We start from the raw sequence: 14,381 nt of genomic DNA, 5'->3' as shown, positions 1-14,381 counted from the left end.
TAGCAAGTCCGCTACCCATGGTGTTAATACCGATGCCGCCCTTGCTGCTGCGAAGGCAAAATTTAATAACTTACAGCTCCCCGTCATGGATCTTATAACTGTTGCGTTGTAGTCTGAAGACCATGTGGCGCAATTGGAAGAAATCTTCCCAGATGGAGAAAATGAAGATGAAGACCTGGCGTAGGTTTTCTTTTGTGGTTGTATGAACAATTAGCTTGTAAGTTTTGGGATATGGATCCTTGTTTTGTTAATGTGTTGCCGCGCAAGTAACTTTAATTAATACACTACCGTGTATATTTATAATTTTTAAGGCGTGTGGTGTGCCAGTACTAGTATGATATGTGTTTTAGCTTACAATATTTTGCATGAGTACAATTGCTTTGATTAGGTAAGGCGAATAAAGGTGGTATAAAAGCTCATGTATGAACGTAAGGTATTGCACGATGTGTATGATCGCTGACCGCTCATGAGACTTGTATTATATCTACCATAATGTTTTTGCGCTTACCAAAAGCAAGGCCGGCTCTTGGGCCATTGAAATCAAGCAGCCGCTTGAGGCCTCCATTATTCCAAGGCCACTAATTTTGAAGTTTTATTGTATAGATAATATGTATTTGGGCTTAGGCTGTTGTGTATTAATTTATTAGAGAAACTAAATGAGAGGGAATAATAATAGAAAAAGTGTTGGTGTTGGGTTTTCAAAGGCTCAAAAGTCAAAGTAAGGCCATCTGTTTAACTGATTACTTTTATTGTTCATTATTATACTAGCTTTCTAATAGTTGATTATATTGTAGATAAGTTACTTGATTGTTCAGCTACTTGATTTCTTTTTGAAAACAATCGTTTAGGCCTAATCCTTAGACTATTGAATTTTTGTGGTTAATTAGGGGAGGGGGTGGTCACTAGTGATAGAATTCTATCACTCAAAAGCACCAATCAAGTTCCGTCATGTTATCAACCATTTTTCCATCACTCACAACCTTTTTTTAGTGGGGGTGGTCATCACTACCACCACACCCAACAATTTCCCCCCAACCAACAACTACCCTCAAAAAATAATATCCTCACGACGTTGAAAATATCACGGGATCGAGAAACCGTGATACAATAACGCGTTATACTTTGAGCGGCGGTGGAAAGACAAAACCCATCACTCATTATATTGGGCTATCACGAAACCGCCCCGTGTGCTCTTATGCACTAAATTTGCTAATCGTTTACACCATAATAGTTGAACACATGAATTAATTGATTTTGTTCAAGGCTTGTTTCCACCCTAATAGTTAAGCATTTTATACGGAAAGGGCCTCGTACTTTTATTTTGCTTTAGGCCACCAAAAACGTTAAGCCGGCCCTGACCAAAAGGAATTGCATGCACTTTGTAATAAACACATAAATAATAGAAATTTTGTTTTGATTCATGATAGGGCACAGAGGCCATAGTACAAAGTCTACTTTAGAATAATTACATGAAACTTAACTTACACTATAGTCCTTGCCATGAATTGATAAGCTACAGAGCTTGACCAACCTGCGAGGAGACTATAGAATGCTGCTTAATTCTTTGCCTTCTTACTCGGGCCCTCCTCGCTGCGAGTAATTTGTTTTATCTCTTTCCGTACATTCTGCAACAGGTGAGTGAGCTCACCGCTCTTGAGCGCTTTTTCGATTTCAGTGCGGAGGGAGATATAGTTGTTGGTAGTGTGACCATTGTCTTTGTGATAATCACAGTATTGATTTGGGTCTTGGCCACGCTTATTCTTCATTGGGGAGGTGTCTTGAACTGGTAGTCTTCCGTGCTTAGCACCTCCGCTGGGGTTTTGATTAGAGGAGTTCATTGCCTCTCTCTTTTTTCCTGCTTTGTCTCTCTTTGCGTAGCGAGCTTGTTTATGGTAGCTCGCGCGCCTTCAGATGAGTAGTTTCCTGAACTTGAGTCGTGCTAATTTTTTTAAACTTTTTTCCGCTGCTCGGGCCTAAGTCTGTTAGGCGACTGTGCGGTGGTGGTGGTCTGTTCGTGCTGAGGTTTTTCTCTGTTTGGGCGTACCCTCTGTCTCGGGGAGGGTATAACTAATGTAAATATTGGGTTATTATACTAACGCGTGTACATTGTTTAATTTATTAGATTATAACCAGGAAGTCACAGGGAAAAACCTAAAATAGCAATGTGAGTAATCATTCTTTTTATGTAAACCTTTTTGTGTGTAATCTACTTTTTGTAAACTATTTTTACAAAACCTTAATTATTTTAAATTATATATAGCAGTGATTGAGTCTTTGTAATTCTTCAATTACCGCCGGTATGTTGGGGTTTTGTATACAAAACGTAGAACACGTTACCATTGGACAACGAGATAGCCAATGACTAATATGACCCACCAGTCAGGATTGACAATACTGAATAAGTAATTGTGTAGATATAAACATTGTAATCGCTCTCAATACTGTAAAATGATAAAACTTGTCTTGATTAAACTGGGATTCGCTCACCATTATTTCTTGCTGATAAAATGTTTTAAACACGTGTTTCAGGTAACTTAGTGTGAAGCCAATAAAAGCCAGGTGGAGAGCACTGGAGGCTTAGAAAAGTGGTTATAAAAGTTACCTAAATAAAGAAAAAGTTTTATTTGAAAAAAAAGAGGGTTTATCCCTATAAAAATACTATAAATGGAAACTTGAGTTTTACCCATGTATTTATTATTATAAAAATTTGGGATTTTACTCTGATAAACTATTTCCTAACTACGATCCTTATGAAACTTTTCACTGCCAAAATTAATAAACACCGATACCATCTGACTGGCTCGCGTCCGCCCGCTCCTAGGGTGGGATCGGGGGCTGTGACATCTGGGTTCTTCCAGCCTTTTGTAGGTCTCAACTATATTGAGTTTAGACCATCTGGCAATAAATCTAGCTGAGCCATAATTAGTAGCCATAAGCTCTGCTCTTATTCTTTTAAGCTTCAATGTATCATCTGGATCCACTTGTTTGACTTTCTTCCAATTAGGTGGAGTTGACTTTACCAAAGGATCATTGCGCATTTTTGTGATTCTTTCAAGTTCTTCTCTAAAAGCATCTGATGACCGGTCTTTGAATTGAGCTCTCATTCTTTTAAGTTTCAACAAAAGCTAGGGGCAATCACTATCAAAAGTTGGTTTGTACTTGAGACAACCCGTTTTCACACATGGTCAATTGTATGTTGCTTTATCAAGGGTCAAAAAACGAGATGGAGTAAAGCTACTAATACTTGACGATGGTAAACCTACGAATAAAACAAATAACGTTGTTTATAAAGAGATTTTCAATGAGTTGTGGTTTTTTTTGCTCTATTAATGTATTTCAATGATTTCGTGTACTCTCTAACATGTTCGTTAATATTTCAACATATATAAAATTATAATTTTTACTTTACAATTTTAAAGGACTTAGTTTTCATGTTTAGTGTTGGTGCAGTCATCTGTCGTCTTCGTCTTATGTCGAGTCTCGGGTTCGTTGCAGATCAGATTGGGCAAGAAATCAAGAGATTTGAAGGCTGGCCGTTTGAGAGGATAGCTGGTCGTTTGAATGAAGTAGTTCCGTTTGAACGTGTCCGTTTGAGAAGCTGTCGTTTGAAAGCTGCCGTTTGAGTGGTGATCGTTTGAGTGTTAGGGTCCGTTTGAACATGTTTCAAACGGTCAGGAACTAGTATATATAGGCTTTCAAACGATGTCATTTGTAACGATTCGGAAAACTGATACCGAGGTGCTGCCGGTAGTTTCTTGTACTGTAATCACTGTTATATCAATAGAAAAGAGGTTTAAAGTGTATTCAAGCTGTTTTCGAGTGCGTTTCTTAGTATTCCGCCTCTGAAACGTACAAGAGCTCTTCCGATCGACTCATTCAGGTCGTGAAACCGATCCTACAATTGGTATCAGAGCACAGGACGAGGAGTTCTTGCCATATTCAGCTTGGAAATCTTGTTTTCTACACCTTCTGTTCAAAGCCGATACTTTTCACGGTCAAAATCAGCTCAAAACTTCACACTGTGTTCAGAATTGATAACTGACAAAGCCTTGAAAGTTTCAGACTGAAAATCGAAGTAAAATTGATAAAAATTGGTTGTCCGTTTGAAATTGTTCGACAAAATGATGACGTCATGAACCTTCCGTTTGAAACTGTTGTCCTATCGTTTGAAACCAGCTTCTGATCGTTTGAAAGTCCACCGTTTGAACCGTTCGTTTGAAAGTGATCCGGTCGTTTGAAAGTTACTTCCGGTCGTTTGAAAGATACTTTCTGTCGTTTGAAAGTTTCCTGTCGTTTGAAAGTAAACCCTTTGAGTCAACTACCGTTTGAAATTGTGTTGTCCGTTTGAAAATTGTTCATTGTGTGAAATACGGATACCGAGTACTACAATGCATTTGCAACACCATCAATCCAGCTGCAGTTGTTCAAGCTATGAATTTAGATAATGAGACAGGAACTACCCAAAAACCTCCTAAATTGATGAGTATCGAAGAATATCATGGATGGAAAGATCGTTTTGAAAACTGGGTTCAAGCCAACCATCCAAGATCGTGGGAGTGCATACTAAAGAAATATGTGTTACCATGTACTGATATGCATGTTGAAAAGGAATTATCAGAATTCACGGATCAAGAACGTGTTATGTACAGAGCAGAAAAGATGATGATCAGTTTGCTTCAACAAGCCATCAAAGAAGACATCTTCATACTACTTCAGCATGATAAAACTTCAAAGTCTATTTGGGATGCTCTTCGTATTAAGTTTGAAGGCAGTGAAAACATGATCAAAAGCAAGAAAGCATTACTAAAGAAAGAATTTGATCTTTTTAGTAGTTTACCCGGAGAAGACACAAAGCAGCTTATTGAGCGGTACTGTCACTTAGTACGATCCATGTCGATGCTGAGTATAAAGAAAGATAGAGATGAGTGGGTAGACAAGCTAGCAGATGCATTACCGCAGAAAGAATGGGGAACGTATTTGATGATTCTAAAGAATACTGGTGTTTATGAAGGATTAACAATTGGACAGTTTATTGAAAAGATCGAGAGTCAGAATCTGGAACAGCAGAAGATCACTAGGATGAACAGTCCGAGTGGTCAACAGGATGTGAAAATGTACTACAAAGGTAGTATTCCGGTTCCTGAAGCTGAGAAAAGTCCGAAAATCCAAACTGCATTCAGTGCTGGGGATTCATATGAAAAAGTTGATCAGGGTTCGAACAACAGCAATAGTGGGTTCTCATCATTTCCGAGTGTCAATCCCAAAGAGTCAAAGACAAGTTTTCTGTCTCAGGGAACAAAAACGGGAAATGGATATGTTATTCAGTGCAACATAGCTCTCAACCTTCCAGAAGGTCAAAGTTTCTCAGAAGATACTACAAAAGATCACATGGCACTTCTGGGTTCTGTTCCGTTATCCTATGAAGGTCTGGTTGCTGGTCGGATTGGAAATCCTATGCTCACCAAAGAGGATTACGATCAAATAGATGCCGAAGAGATGGAACTCATGGATATCAAATGGTGTCTTGCAAGTGTTCTTCGACGTGCTGAGAAGTTCAAAACCATCACCGGGAGAAATGACTTTCTTGATGCTCATGTTTCTACTTTAGGTTTTGATAAATCTAAAGTTACTTGTTTTCGGTGCAGGGAGAAAGGCCATTTCAAACGGGAATGCAAAGGAAGAGAAGCTAGTGGTGCACAGAATCCATTCGGGAAAGATGATTACTACCGCAAAGCTATCTATCAACAAGTTGGTCAATCTCAAGAACCACAGACGGCTCATGGGAGGAAGATTGAAGATCCCAAGAGAGCATGTTCGGTAGATTTCAGCTGGAGTGATTACATATCATCTGATGATAAAGCAGCAACACGCATAATCGATCAAGATGATGAAAGACTTCCTGAAGGTTTTAGTTGGGATATGTTTGTTGATGAGAAAGGAGAATTCAAAGCATTCATTGCCAAGATTGTCAGAGAGCCAGATTTGTTTGCTACATGGATGAAGTCTATCGGAGTGAATGTGGCAAGTGAGGATGAAAAGTCTGTTACATCTGATGAAATTTCAGAAAGTACTAATGAACTTTCAGAAAGATCTGGAGAAATTTCAGAGGGTTCAGATGAAAGTTTACGGAGTTCAGATGAAAGTGTTCAGAATGAGATTGTTTCAGAAAAAGAAGTTGTTTTTGATAAAACACCGTCTGATTCTGGTGTATCAGATGCTGATTCTGAAAAATCTGTACAGTTTGATCAGTCACCAGTTGATAGTAGCAGTGATGTTGAGGAAGAAAAACATATTAATATTGCAAAATCTCATCTTTCTCCTGAAAGTTTTCATTTCTATTTTGCAGATAGCATGGAGAAACTGAAGGAGAAAAGAGCTGCTAAAGAACAACAAAAGAAATCTGATGATGATGTTCAAAATGTTGAAAGCACTGCTGAGAAGGTCACCGAAGTGGAGAAAGAAGAAGAAAAGGTAATTGAAGCTGAAAAGGTGATTGAAGTTGTGAAAACAATCGAGGTTGAGAAGATTGTTGAAGTCGTCAAGCCTTGCGAAAAGTGTTTGGAAGCTTGCAAGGAATGTGCAGCAAAAGACGACATTATAGCTGAGTACGAGAAGAAGAAGGAGCAGTAAGCAGTTACTGTTCAATCTCAACTACGTGAAAGAATCGTACGATGTCTTGAACAAAACAGTAACTGGTCTCCAAAAGACAAACTCAGAAAGAGAACAAGCACTGACGATGATGAATGCAGTCATGATGTCAAAGCAGAAGGCGATAAACTTCTACATCGAAGAAAGTGCCAAATGGAAGCAAGAGTTGGAAACGGAAAAGATTGAGAATGAGAGAATTAGACGTCTACTACAAGTTATTCTAGTTCTGATTATCTCATTGATCGTATTTACCCTACTGTTGCAGGTATGGAAGCTTTTCAAGATAAGAAGCAGAAGGAAAAGAAAGATTGTGGTAAGAAACCGACTGTTAGCTATAACAAGTGTCCACCTCCGATTTGGGATGGGTATTCTCCTAGGAAACCAAACGAGGAGCAACTTGAGAAAGCAGTCAATATAAAGCTAAAAACCAACACAACTGACGTTTTACCAGATAACATTGATGTCACGTTTACCTCGTCCGATACCGATCATGAATCAGAGTTAATTAAAAAGGTGGTCGATCAGGTGTTGGATACTGATGAGGAGTCCGAGTCAAAGTCTGGGTCTGGAGGGTCAAATTCGTCAGTCAATAGTGAAAAGTCGTCGGTCAAACGGTCATATAGTAAAGAATTTTTGTTATCGAAGGCAGATTTGAATGATGAAACATTCGAAGTTGTTTATACTTTCAATGGTTCTGACAAATTATATTACAACAAAGAGTTTCCAATATTGAGTATTAAAACGAAATTGATTAACAAAACTTTCAAACTAATAGAGATTAATATTCCTGAATTAAAAGCTTTGAAAAATTTTGAAAAACCCAAAAAGTATACTTCAAGAGTTCAACAACGTCTAAATAAGAAAAAGGGTTACAATTCTGGTTCTGGTTTCAAAAGAAACCAAACCAAAATCGTAGCTATAAAAAGAAAGGTTTAGGTTTTGTTCCACCAGAAAAGTATAAAAATGAGAAAAATTCTAAAACAAAAACAGAATTTGTGTCAGGTGGAAGCTCGGAAGATGAACAGTAGAAACGATTCTGGAAACAATCGAATCAAGAGTTTCTTGCTGAGAGGAGAAGGAATGGTACTGGAGTATTTCATCCGAGAGAAACTCGAACCCGTTTCAAATGCAATGAAGCTGGTCACATTGCATGGAATTGCCCGAAAAATATTACAACAAAACAAGGAGTTTCTCAGAAATTGAAAGAAAAAGTTGTTGATACTGAACCGTCAACAGAAAAACTTAAAGTTTTTGAAAATTCAACTTTTGAAGTTGGTGAGTGTTCGAAGAAGAATTTTTATAAAAAGAAAGAAAAGGACAACCAAATGTGGGTTGTTAAGAAGGTTGATGTGAATGTTGGCGATGAATCTGGTTCCACAAAGCCAGAAGAGCCACAGGTTGAGGAGAAAATTTCAGTGAATGATGAAGAGTTTCCATCACTGAAGTTTGAGGAAGTTAAAAAGAAAGTTGGAAAAATTGAGATTTCAAATCAGTTTTACAATGAGAAAAAAGATTTTGATGTCGAGAAAACATTCAACGGGAATGTTAAAAAGATTTTTGGGAAAATGTTGAGTGGGAGAGCTAAGGGGGTTAAAGATTTTTATGCGACTAAAAAGGCAACATACAACCCCACTGCGCTAGAGTTGAAATCCATCAAGTCTGAAAAGACTTGGATGGAAGTCTGCTTTCCATGATAGTCTTAGGACTACGCCGGAGATCCCAAGTTTATATCGTGGATCAGGAATCGGCATCATTCTAGTGTTTGAAAAGCTTGTTTGAAAGATGTTGAATAGTGTTTGAATTTTACAGGTGGAAGGACTATGCCGGAGCTTCCAGGTTGGTAATTGAGAAGCAGGAATCGGCATCTTTCTGACTAATTTTACAAGTGGTAAACAGGTTTCTGTAGATGTCTCATTCCTACAGGAAAACCTACAAGTGATTTTTTTTTTGTTATACTTTGAAGAGATTATGTTTACAAGTGATGCAAAGATTTCTGAACTGCAAATGGTAAATCAGGGACATTAAGTTGTACTTGATTTACTATTCATATGAGATTGATAAACAAGATGATGAACCATATCCCCATGCTTCATAAGTAGTAAACTTAAAAATGGTAAGCACAAACTCATTTTCCAGAAAAATCATTTTGATTAAAATAAACTTAAGTGTTTTGAAATCTAAATGAGAAAATGGTTTGTTGAAAGGGGGAGTTAAGATTGTTTATGCCTAGTGAATGGCGATTTGATGTGATTCGATATCAGTTGTCACGTTTTTGTACAGTTTGTGTTGATTTCTATGTTTTCAAATGGGTCAATAGTCTAGTAGTTTTCAAATTTCCTTTGAAATGTGTTTGCATTTTAGGGGGAGTAGAAAATTTCAGAAAATCCAAAAACATTAGAAAATTTGAAAAAGACAAAAACATGATAAAATTTAAAAAATGAGTTTCGTTGTGAAAAGAGGAAATGATAGTACATCAGTAGGCTGTCACAACATGCTAAAGAATTGGAAAGATAATATGTGATAAACAGTCTTACTGTGGATATGTCAGTAGGTTTTTACACATTTAGTAAATTGTGACGAGATATAAATCTAAAATTTCAAACTTGCTTGTTCTGTGGGTTAACACAAACTTGGATATGTAGGTAACCCCTGAAATCTTGTTTGAAAGGTCCCTTATTCTGAGATACTAGGTCTTTATGCTCAGTGATATCTGGAGTATTATCTCGGGACTTCTGCTGTATGGAAGTACTGACCTAGTCCCCGGATAATGCTTTCTGCAAAAAGCTTGAAACATAGCTTCACCCTCAGCATGCTGATGAAACAATAAAATTGATAGTCGCTGCTGTTGAAATTTAAAGATCCTCTAAAGGGGACACACCGAAAAGTCGAAGCCGTCATCTCTCTGCGTATACGGAAGTATCGACCTGAGCTCTCACGGCCCTCGCATCTAACCCCTATACAGATATCAGCTGTGGTATACTCACCTGTAAGACTGAATATTGGGATCTGGATACGGGAGTATATTCAAGTAGTGGGACACACAGATAAGTTTTAGTTTCTAAGACATTAATATCGTATCTCGAATCAATTGAACTTTGTGTGAAAATTTCAGTGGACCGATATACTGACAATCTAGGTAAATTGTTTAGAACTGAAAATGAAATCAGCTTAACGGTGTTAGTGACATGTCTCATAAACTGATATGATCCTCTTACACGAACTCACAAAAATATGTTTGTAAATATTTCTTTACTGGTTTACATGTTTCTTTACATTGAAAAATCCAAAAAGATTTTGTGTGTTTTAGCATAAATTTTGAAAAATTCAAAAAGATTTTCGACAAACTGATGTTGGAAAGCTGATTATCAAAATTCCAAGTGCTAAACATGATGACATTGTTGTGAGGGGGAGTGTGTCTAAATTGTCAAAATATGTTTTTAAATCCACAAATGGTTCATCATGTGTGTGTGATTTGAGAGAGAGTTGGTGCATGCAAATTGTTAAAATTAGAAAATTTATTTCCGGGTTAAGTATATGTAGGAATTGCCAGGTTTCAATCTTGGATCTAAAGATAGAAAGCCAGGTTACAATATCTGTTGAAGAAAGCCAAGTTTCGATCCTGGAAATCAAATTTTGGAAAGTCAGACAACGATCCTGAAGATGTTGCTGAAGAACGAAGAAATACCAGCAAATCGAGAGGGGGAGTCTGAAGACAGAGAGAGAGAGAGAAACTCGGAGGACTGATAAAGACTGAAGATTGTGAAGACTCGACACTTAAGACTCGTCAACATCTGAGGGGGAGTCTGTTGGTGCAGTCATCTGTCGTCTTCATCTTATGTCGAGTCTCGGATTCGTTGCAGATCAGATTGGGCAAGAAATCAAGAGATTTGAAGGCTGGCCGTTTGAGAGGATAGCTGGTCGTTTGAATGAAGTAGTTCCGTTTGAACGTGTCCGTTTGAGAAGCTGTCGTTTGAAAGCTGCTGTTTGAGTGGTGATCGTTTGAGTGTTAGGGTCCGTTTGAACATGTTTCAAACGGTCAGGAACTAGTATATATAGGCTTTCAAACGATGTCATTTGTAACGATTCGGAAAACTGATACCGACGTGCTGCCGGTAGTTTCTTGTACTGTAATCACTGTTATATCAATAGAAAAGAGGTTTAAAGTGTATTCAAGCTGTTTTCGAGTGCGTTTCTTAGTATTCCGCCTCTGAAACGTACAAGAGCTCTTCCGATCGACTCATTCAGGTCGTGAAACCGATCCTACATTTAGCCATCCATGTAACATAAGACTACTTGTTGATATAAATAAAAATATTTGTGAGTCTAGCATTTACATAGGTGGGGGATATAGAACCAGTTTATTTAATACGTTTTTTTTTTACAATGGTGGGGGCATAAAATACATCTGTTATTTAATGCAATATTATTTAAAATGTATGTGATTGTTAGATAAGTATTTTCATATTATAAATTACTAACATGTTGGTGCTTTATAATGTTGTAATATAAGTATAGGAAGGTTTTCAAAAAAAAAAAAAAACTTTGGTTTCTTCATTTCTAATTTAAAGGTTTTCATTTTTTGTTTTATATTTTAACCTTTTTGATTTTCTTATTTCTAATTTTACCCAAACCGTTTTAACTTTTGCAAGTTAACTCCTAATATTTTTTTTTGTTTTCAAATTCGACCCCCCATACTTTTCTCTCTGTTAATTTTTTTGTTTTGCGTTTCGTTCTCAATTTTGCGAGTGAATACACCGCAATGTGCGTGTGAGTTCAATGTTTTTTCGTCTATTTTTTCCATTTGACAGGCTCATCACAATGCGTCTTTATTTTCCTGTTTGACAGATTCGTCACAATGAGCGGGGTCCTAGATCGACTTAGTTATTTTTTTCTATATTTTATGTTTTAGTCTAATTTTTTTGCATTAACACGACACAACATCAGGGTCGGTCCTGGGGGTGGGCGGGGAGGACCACCAGCCAGGGCCCGATATTTCGGAGGGCACGCTATTTCTATAAAAAAACCCGATATGTATACGTAAAAATTTCTTTTTTAGTAGGGTATACCCATACAAACACCAACATACGTCCACTTATAAAATTATTCTTATACTTTAGATTAGTTATAGGCAATTGACATTAGATTTACACCTTTATTGAGCTCAAAACCCAATTTCGTTAAGACCTAAGGGCATGTTTTTTGGAGCTCAAACAGGGTACACAAATTCTTAGGGCTGGCCCTGCACAACATGCATGCATGGTTCAATGATTTTACGTATGTTTTTCGTTCGGTGTTATTTTTCCTTTTTTGTTATTTTGTTTTTACCCATTTTTTCGGTGTTGCTGGTCGGATATCGCATTGGTGCTACTTGTCACGATTTACGCCCCCGCCGTAACGCAGGGGGCCTTAATACTAGTTAGTTTTCATTTTTTAAACGTCTAATAAATAATAATCTACTAAAATGATCCATTTTTTAACGTCGAATAAACAATAATCTATTGAAATAATCCAATAATGACTATAAGAAAATAGCCATGGAATGGATAATTGGATATCATCAATATATTATTTTGTAGGTATTTGAAAATTTGGGGGTGGCAATTTATTTTTATGTTAAATACAAGTGGGCCATTGTCTTCAATCACATGCATACATAATAGCATACCAACAACACTAGAGATAAAAACAACTACTATATAAATATATCATAAGAATGCTTCCAATCTAAGGCATATTCAAAATCCATTAATATATTTTTGTAACATCTTTTCTCATAATGGATTATCTTAAATAATATATGGTTTAAATAATATATTAAGACATCCATTTTCTTAACTTTGTGTTGATATTGTATGTTTTATAATTATTTAAACACGAGGCATACAGGATTAGTTTATGTGTCATATAAGATAATATTTTTAGCAGACATCTACCCTTGTATACCCAAAAGAAAACTTAACTAAATTGTCATGGATTTCTCACAAGCTAGTAATATAAAACGAAACTACAAGCAAGAAATTAAATACCAATGCCACATATAATAAAACATGTATACTGAATTAAGTTTATATACAACAAGGTATTATAACATTTAGCCCTTATACCGGTTAGTATTATTTGCTTTGCCTCCTGAAAAAATCTTCAATTAAACACGTTTAAGCGTGAAAGTCTTTTTTCATTCTTAGATCACACGTTGTGGGCGTGGAAAAGTGGTGTGGTGGCCTTTCCACACCAGGAACACCACCCCTTGTGGTGACATGGACATGGAGTGGTGATGAGGGCACAGAGTTTTCCACCGGGCGTGAGGGATATTTGGGTTGTGAGGTGGAGACTCTTGATTGATGGGTGAATTTTGGGTGTGTTTTAATTGGTTGATGTTTATTTTTTAATTACTTTTTTTTTATCAAAACACCACTAACCATGCCGCCCCCACACCTCACGTTTTTGCACCACACCCCATTTTTGACGCATGCTTACTATTGGAATAGTATTTAAGGTTTTAGCATCGAGCCCATGGGCTCGGTTTATCTCTATATATTGTGACCCTATTGAATGGAATGAGATAATCAAGTCTTTTACTATCTTACACGTACGTGTCGTCCACATGTCGCATAACACCTCATTTTCAAGCCTCTCCATACCGTATAATCTTACTCAATCCACCAAACACACGTTAATAGTATTAAGGTGATACATTTCTTACGAATTCATATCTTTTCTGTACATGACTGTTGTGAGATTTTTTTTAATACATTTACATATAAAGTATTTTAAACTAAAATTTGTTTTCAATAATGAAGGAGCAAGTGCTACAGAAAAATAAAGAAAAGAAAAAGAAAAAAACTCAAGTGATGTAAGCCCGACAGAATGTATATAAATAATATAATTACTTTTTATAGTTTTGACCTTGAGATGGTTTGTCCTTAGCACAATTTCTTCTGACACAAATTCACGGGCTTTTTGGGAATAAAAGCAAAATGTGTATACAGAATCCCCATATAAAACGTAACACTCCCCAACAAAGCTCCACAGAACACTACAAAACATTCTTCTTCCCTAACAAAGTAACTAACTCATTAATAATAACAAAACAATAAACTTTTAAAAGGTTATCTTCACACTTTCTCACATTACAATTCATTTATATTTGTTCGGTTTCCAAGAGATTATTTAGAAACAAACAATAGATTAAATTGTACCTTCTCCACTCGCTCCTTTGGTGAATGTAGTTTTGTTTTCTGCCCTTGTAGTATCTTGCTACATTGGGTTTGTTTTTGTGATAATATATTTCACTCGTTTTGCCTGCTAAAAAAAAAGAGATTATTTCGCCAAATGAGTGGATTTAGATTGTTAGAATGGTATCACACAGTGGCGAAGCTTGAGATTTCCGACCGGGGGGTCGAAAACGTATATACCCAATAATTTCTATAAAACGGGGGGTCGAAAACGTATATACCCAAAAATTTCTATACGAAAACTACATACTCTCCACTACTGAGCGAAAAATTCGGGGGGTCGGCCGCCCCCTCCTGTCCTCACTATCCTTCGCCAATGGTATCACATGAAGCGGATAAAAAGTTATATAAGTGTATGACGGCTGAGTGACACCATTTTAAGAAAATGACTTCTTAAAAGAAAAAAAGCGGAAGAATTTTGAAATTATTATAGAAATCGTGTATGAACTAAACTTAGATATTGTGTAATTTGAAAATGACACCATTATGTATATTATT

This window comes from Helianthus annuus, chromosome 8, assembly GCF_002127325.2.
Source record: "Helianthus annuus cultivar XRQ/B chromosome 8, HanXRQr2.0-SUNRISE, whole genome shotgun sequence".
Lineage (NCBI taxonomy): Eukaryota > Viridiplantae > Streptophyta > Magnoliopsida > Asterales > Asteraceae > Helianthus > Helianthus annuus.
This window is presented reverse-complemented; position numbering follows the sequence as displayed.